This window comes from Manis pentadactyla, chromosome 12, assembly GCF_030020395.1.
Source record: "Manis pentadactyla isolate mManPen7 chromosome 12, mManPen7.hap1, whole genome shotgun sequence".
Taxonomy (NCBI): Eukaryota; Metazoa; Chordata; class Mammalia; order Pholidota; family Manidae; genus Manis; species Manis pentadactyla.
This window is the reverse complement of record NC_080030.1, coordinates 49880448-49888624: the sequence shown is the minus strand read 5'-3', so window position 1 is coordinate 49888624 and position 8177 is coordinate 49880448. Positions and strand designations below refer to the sequence as shown.

At 39.4% G+C, this 8177-nt stretch overlaps 1 long non-coding RNA gene across 1 annotated transcript; it reads right to left on the bottom strand.

The window, feature by feature from the left end:
* Positions 1 to 798: 798 nt before the first annotated feature.
* Positions 799 to 5235, bottom strand: LOC118909062 (uncharacterized). Its single transcript, XR_005023478.2, has 3 exons — positions 5137 to 5235; positions 4633 to 4692; positions 799 to 1173 (listed from the first exon to the last, which is right to left on the bottom strand). It is a non-coding gene; the product is annotated as an uncharacterized LOC118909062 (long non-coding RNA).
* Between the last annotated feature and the right edge of the window lie 2942 nt (positions 5236 to 8177).

Sequence of the window (8177 nt, the reverse complement as noted above, 5' to 3'; positions counted from 1 at the left end):
CAGAAACCCGAGGACCTCCATGAGCTCCCAGCATAGCTTCCCAGCATTCTACCAGCAGCGCTGATGAGAGGCTGCATCATCAGTTGCTCTGGGATAACTCGACTCTTCTAGTTAGGAGCTTCCGAAGTGACGAATGTCAGAGCTCTGACTCCCTACTTTACCTCAGCAATGAACACAAGATAATCAGTCACAAAAAATAAACACAAAAATATCAATGGAGGGGGTCACAGTTTCATGTCTTTTGTATCCAGGTAGAACTATACTTTGATGATGAGCTATACCCAGATCATCATTCTTATTTTTGAAAGCAAGTCCACTGGTCTATTTTCATCAGTAATTCATTTCACCGATTTACAAATGTTTAGCTCAGTGACATTTTATGCTTTCTTCTATCACCTTTTATTGTTGCTCACATCTTAAATTAAACCACTAAAAACTCCATTCTGAGACAACATTAAATTTCCTTTTTGTTGTATAGAAACTTTCTGCCCAGTAAGGACATTTACATATTTTTATCATACACAAACACACACGTGTGTGTTCCACAAGGAGCTTTCCAGTGTTCTCTGGTGTCCATTGTGACCACCACATTGCACTGACCACCCATCAGTTCCTTGTTTCTCGTGCATAATAAATTTTAAAACCACATGTTTCAGCCAACATTTCTGGTAGAAACTCCTACCTCAAGGGAGGGTAAGTAGGTATTCTTTTGATTTATTAGCTGACCATTAGGCATAGGCATTTAAGTAAATGCAGAGAAACCAATGCTGCAATGGAGTCCAGGTGGCCAAAGAATTCCTGTAAACCCAATAAAATGAAACAAAGACACCCCAGGGAAACCTTATTGAAGGAAGTTTCAGAGGGCAAATCTTTATTAGCCTCATATATGTAAACAGTATACAAATTTCAAGTGGAATTCTGGGCACTTACCAAAATATTCTCCTTACTCAACCAATGGGATATTTTATGGAGGAATTTAATAATGACTTGGCAATGACAACTTTGCTGAACAGCTGCCAACTTTATAGTCAGGTTCTTGACAGTTCAGATATCAAGTGTCCATGATTTACATTTCTATGCACCTGGGAGGTACATAAATGATATTTTTCTTTGATCTCGTGTTTCCTCCAGACACAATCCAAGTAAGACCCTTTCAAGTCTCCTTTTCACATCCTAAAAAGGAGAAAGTTCCAGTGAGCACAGAGTATACTATATCCAGAAAGGGAGAGTTGAATCACTTTAATATCATAAATGCCTTACTGAATATTTTCTACAAAATAAAGCCTACACTTTCTTCTCAATCACATTTTGGAATTACCATTTTTCTGTTCATCCATATACTATAAGCCTCAGAACCATTTCATCTCTTCCTTTGTCTCCAGAACCTAAGATCCCTCAACTCCAATTCTCAAAACAATTATTTTCATTGAAAATACCTTAATGCCAATTTCCCTGCCTAGCTTATGGCAATAAACACGTGAACATTTTAATTACCCAACCTATTTTCTACACTGCCAGACTACTCTTCTTATAAAGAATTTTCATTACCTAATTCAACAATCTATTGATGGGTGTAGGATGCCATCTACATTCCGTTTAGCATCATCTTCAAAATAGGACCTTTCTATTTTCCGTCTTAATAGGTGATTCCCTCACATTACATCCACTCATCCAGGAAAGCAGGAATCTTAGTCTTTCCCAAAATGTGTCTGTGCTTTACTGTATCTATGCTGCCACTCACTCTTTTCTCAGCATGATACCTAAATCTAAAATTTCTTGAGCCTGTTCCGTTCCCTGGTTCTATTCTAAGCAGTGGGTACACATATTCTCACTTATTCTTCACAACAATCCCATGGCATGAGTTTCTTCTTCCCATTCTGTGGTTGGTACTCAGACACTTAGTAACCTTCCAGAGTTATAAAGCAAGTGAAAGCAGTACGTGAATCCACATCTATCTGACTTCAAAGTGGCACTCTTCACCTTTCTTCCTCTTATTTGGGCATTTCCCCAACTTATATGTTCCATCTCAAATGCACATTTTTTGTTTCCCTTCTTATATTCATTGCATCATGTTATATTCAATGTGCTAATCTCACTAGGGATTTTTGCACCTAAGCTTAAGAGGAATATTTGTAGTTTCTTTTTTTCCTGTAAATTTTTTCTTTCTGATTTTTGTATTAGAAGAAAAATGGCCTCATGAAATGAGCTAGGAAGTGTTCTCTTTCCCATTATTTTCTGATAGAATTTGCACAGAATTGATATTATTTCTTTTTTAATATTTCATTGGATTTGCCAATCAAGCCATTTGGGCTCAGAATTTTCCTTGTAGAAAGCATTTTAAATATGAATTCAATATTTTAATTGGCATAGAGCTATTCAGATTTTCTTTTTTTCTTCTTCAGGCAGATTTTGGTAGTTTATTTTAAAGAACTTGTCCATTTAACCCAAGAATTAACTATGGGCATAATGTTTTTCGTAATATGATCTTTTCAATATCTATAGAACTCTCCTTCATCTCTTCCATTCCTGATATTGATAACTTGTGGTTCCGTTTTTTTATTGATCAGACCAGCGTTTACTGATTTTATCAAATTTTCCCAAAAGCCACCTTGTTTCACATATTTACATATGTATACATTTATATTTATTTATATTCATATATATTTATTCCACATTTTTTAAAAGCCACTAAAAAAGAAAAAATATTTATATTAACTCACATATCACATATTGATCCTTTCCAGAGCTCTTTATTCCTTCCCATCTGTCCGAATTACCATCTGGTACAATTTTCTTTCATTCTGAAGGATTTTAATATATCATTTTAAGTGGTACGGCTCTGCTAGCATTAATTCCTCCTAATTATTTTAATCTAAAAATGTTTTATTTTACTTTGGAAAGATAATTTCTGTGACTATAGATATCTTGAATAGCAATTCTTTCTTTCAGCACTTAGAATATGCCATCACAGTATCTAGCCTCCATTGTTTGTGATGAAAGGTCGAACACGAACCATACTGTTATCTCTCTACGTAATGTGTCATTTCCCATGCCACTCTCAAATTTCCTTTTTCTTTTTGGCTTTCTTTAGTTTGAATTTGATGGGCCTGAGTATGACTTTCTCTGTTTTTATTCTACTAAAGTTTCCCAGAGCTTCTTGGATTTCTGAGTTTATGTTTTTTAACACATTCAGGAAATCTTAAACCAATATTTCTTTAAATTCTTTTCTGCCAATTTCTTCCAGTCCTCTCTTTTTGGATCTCTAATTACATGTGTACTACACCATTTGATATCAGCACAAAAATTTTTCATTTTTTTTCCATGTTTTCTCCTTTTCTATTTGTCAGATGGGATACTTTTATTGATCTACAAGTACCCTAATTTTGTTCTTGTATCATCTAAAATCTGCTGTTTAGTTTATTGGCAGTGTTTTATTTTAGTTATTATACTTTCTGATAAAGAATTTTCAGTTTTTAAAATTAGTTTCCACTTCTTTGTTGGTATGCCTACATTTTTACGCCTTAACATGATATTTTTTTTAATCATTTAATTTCCTTTCATCATTTGAATATATTTATAATAGTGTTTTAAAGTTTATAACTGTTAAATTCAACCTCTGAGTGCATTTAAAAATTAGTGTCCCCTAGCTGCTTTGTTCCTCGATACTTTTTATAAAACATTTTTTGTAACTAATAAATTCTAGTTGAAAAATAGACCAGTAGTAACCATGCTATTTGTTTTGCTCTTCTGAAGACTTCTCAGTTTTTGGTACAGCAATCTGTCACTTGGCTGGGCTGAAACTACACCTGTCTCCACGTGGTGTGTGGTGACTGACGCCTCTGCTGCTCATTTTTCTTTCTTTTTTTTGCTATTTTTCTGTTTCATTTTTTGGTTTGTTTAGCTGGCATCCTGGAAATCTTTATTGCTCAAGGGAAAAAGTTCATATGACAAAAGGTATGTGTGTATGCACATGCCTTATCTTGATTTTCTTGATTTTGTTTGATGAAGATTGACAGTTGTAGGACTGTTGTTCACTGAGGGTTTCTCCACCACATTGCCATACCAGCGGACTATTTCTTGCCAAGATTCTAGGGTTTTACATTTCCTCATTCAGTCCTACCTCCCCCTTTCAGAATATGATGACAATGAGGTTCAGGAGTGCTTCAGAGACCATCCAGTCTACCCCACTGAACTTTTCCTAAACAATAGGTTAATAGTTTTGACTTTGGAGGTTTCTACTCACTTTGAAGAATTCTCAACTCTGCCGACACTGTCCCAGCTCTTTTCTTTCTGTTCCCTCTTATAATGGCAGGATTTTACCACACATGGAGCCCTTCTTTATTTATTATGGCTCAGTATCATAAGCTATTCTTACTGTCATCAGCAATGGCGTTGCTAGGTTTTTTTTTTATGGCATCATATAAACAGATATCTGAAACCTATTTAAACCACATGGAAAAGATTAAAGTAATGACAAGCATTTGCCCATCACTGCAATTTTTATTTATTTCCCCATCTGTTATATAATGTGCTATACTCAGTATGTGGAATAGGTGCTGTTATAATTCCAATTTTACCGAAATTGAGCTAATGTTCAAAGTTTTTTAGGTAGCCATTATGATGCATACTCACAGGATGAATGAGACAATGCTTTACCATCCCCTTGGAGGCAAGGGTCCATTTTCATTTTCACTGGAAAAATCAATGATTCTCTCATTTATACTGTGCTTTCCTTAATTATAAATATTGTAGAATAGAGATTATATTTTTAAATATTTGTTTTAGAAATCTCATTAACAATTCAATCTGAAAGTCAAATAATTAAAAAATATTCTTACATTTTGAAATTAGATTGAACTCAAACCAGATATATTTATATATAAATGCAAAGCTCACAACTCACATTTACATACCTTTAACATATAATTCATTAATTTAAGCCAGCATATCAATTTTAGCATATAATTATTTGGCATATGAACTTTAAAGAAAATGTATAGTAACAAAATTTTATACTATACACAAAGCAAAATGTGGCTGAACAGGAAAAAAATTTGGTATGAATATGTTAATAAATTACCTATACTATTAGGCAGAAATTAAGGGTTAAGTCTGATTTGAAGGAAAGAAGCTTACATTTTCAGGAAGAAATTTAGAGGCATTGTGGTTATAATTGCAATATTTCCAGAATCTCTCACCTGGCCTTAGTCATCTCCATATCAATAGGTGTTTCCAATGGGTGGGGAGAAGTAGTTCATCTCCATATTAATAGGTAATTACAAGGGCAAGCAGAGCTTATCTGGACCAGAGAGGGTGGGTGGGGCCCCTGGGTGGGTGGGGCCCCTTTTTCCTGCAGCTGGGTCACAAGAGACACAGAAGAGCGAAAAGCAGAAGTGGACAACTGCTTGTAAGCAATAAATGGGTTTCTCCTACCTTATTTCTTCCTTAGACTGATTTCAGTTTCAAAAGCATTTTGTTCCGGGATTTTCCCCCAGAGTTACAGGCATATAAGGATGACTAAGAAATTCATGAAAACATCACAGTCTTTATTTTAATGACTGGAGACTGTTTTTAAGACAAAATAATGCTACAGAGACACTTTTGTTAACCATAACAATGACTGTAATTTATTGAATACCTACTCTGCTCCAGCCTGCACAGTTAGTAGGCGCTTTATGTTCTTACCCCTTTCAGTTATATTTAAAAAGGATCCTTTATTACAGTGTTTAAAATCTGATTAATGAATTTGAAAATTGGCTTTAAATATGATCTGACACATAAAAACTGGTCTTCCAGTTTGAGATTATATTGCCACTTTCTATGAAATATCAAAAAATACCTTTAATGGAATTCTATATGTATTAGAAACTCAGCAAATGTTTATTTGTTAATAATTAAATGTAAGAAATTCCCAGTTTCTTCATTATTCTAGCACCAAGGGTTAAGAACAAATGTAAAGGAATGCAGGAAACACCCTAGAGCGAGAGCCACCCAGTTTCCATACCCTAAGGGAGACGAAACTCGTGACAAGACGTTAAGGAATGCTCATGCAAAGGTCAGGCAAGCGGCGGGTCCCCGTTTCAACTTTATTGGTTAAAGTATGGGATGTGTTTTAAATTCATTGGTTGTGGTAATGTGTGAGCTTTGGTGCAATGGCTGTGCAAATCCTATATAATCTATACCTAAAGTTGCTTGAGGGTCGACAGCTCGGACTTGACCTGCATGTCAGCGGAGGTGCTGTCGGCCCCAGCTAGCTGGCTGAATAAAGACTTTGCTTGGATTTACATCTCCGTGCCTGTATAGTTTGTTCTCTAGAGAAGCCCTGGAGTCCCGAACCCTAACATTTTGGGGGCTCGTCCGGGATCCAAGCGACTTCCCGGAGAACAAGGGACGGCTGGAGGCAAAGTCTGATTGTCCGGATGGGGCAGTGTAATTCGAGGTTCGCCCCCTCGTGTCTGCATAAATCCAGTATAAAGCGGGAGTCGCCATCCCGTGTCTGGTCTCGGGTTAGTGATCCCGAGTAAGGAAGTCCGGGTTGGTAGTCCCAGCCCCCAGGTTAGTGACCCTGGGTGAAGCCCAGGTAACCAATCCTGGCCCTAAGGTCCGAGTGATTCGGCCTTAGGAAGGGAAGTCCAATCGGCAGGAACCTGGCGCCCGAGGAGAAAAGGATCGAGCTCGTCACCCTGCGGCAGTCCGAGTGGACGCCTTTCAAGAGAATCACGAGAGTTTTTGAGGATCCTGAAAGTGGTGAGTGTGGTGCACACCAGAGTGAGAGAAGGACCGGTCCGAGCGAGTGCGATCAAATGTGGTGTGTGTGTTTGGTGTTATTGTTGATTGTTTTATTGTGTATTGGTTTATATTTCTTTTTGTGCTTTTCCCTTTAAGTTTCTCTTACTCTGAGGCTCTCCTGTTCCTGTTCTCTCCATTCCTCCTTTCTGCCACTAAATCATTCCCCTGTGGGCACGGGTCGGGCAATTAAGAGCCATTAGGGCGCCCGCCGCTGGAAGACTCCCGTGACAGGATAAGGGGGTCACAGCCGCGAATCCCAGATAAATTCGCGTCCCCCGCAGAAGAAAAACTGTGCAATGACAGGCACCCATCCACAAGCAAATACACCAGTCATCATCTTGTTTAAAGTGGCACTTCTACTTTTTGCCTTTTGTCTTCCTTGCATTGTTCAACCATGGGCCAGACTCAGGCTACTCCTAAAGTTCTGATCCTTTCCCACTTTCCGAAGGTCAAGGAACAAGCCCTAAACATGAGTCTTAGTATCAAGAAAAGTAAGCTTGATACCTTTTGTTCAACCGAGTGGCCCTCCTTTGGAGTAGGCTGGCTGACCCAGGGGTCTCTTTCCCTGGACCTTATTGGCAAGGTCAAAGCCGTCATCTCCCGGCCAAACCCTGAGGGCCACCCTGACCAGCTTCCCTATATTCTTGTCTGGGAAAATTTGGCCAAGAATCCCCCTTCCTGGCTGAGGCCTTTTTTGGTGGGGAAATTTCACACTGACCCACTAAAAACCTCCGTCTTAGTTGCCTAGGAAGATCTAAAACCCCCTGATCATAGGGCCAGAAACCCTGTGCACCCAAGTGCGCCGCCTGTTCTCCCTGACAGTTCCCCCCTCTACCCCCCCTGCTGATTGAGCAGCCACCCCCGTATGCAGGAGAAGGGGGTGAAGCTGCCAGAGGGGTAGAGAACGAGGTTGGGGAGCCCAGCAGGGATCTGGCGGCCACAGCTTCCCCAGACTCTTCAGCAGGAGAAGGCAGGAGGCCGGAAAGAGCTTCCTCATGCTCTCCCGCCCCGGCTCCATGCTGGGCGCCAGGTAGAGTGGGAAGAATGCAGTTGAGGCCTCGAGGGGCAAAGGAGCAAGAAGGGGTGGCCCCCTCCTCCACCTCAGAAGAAGCAGTGCCGGTTCTGCCAGTGCGTGCCATCGGTGCAGGCGGTCCAGGCGGAGCTCAGCAATATCAGTATTGGCCCTTTTCATCTAGTGACCTTTATAATTGGAAGACTCAGAACCCTCCCTTCTCGGAAGACCCCTAGTGTCTTATAGGTCTGGTAGAGTCCATTTTGTTCAACCATTGTCCCACATGGGACGACTGCCAGCAGTTGCTCTGCACCCTCTTCACAATGGAAGAGCGAGAGCGCATCCTCAATGAAGCCAAGAAAAATGTCCTCGGAGA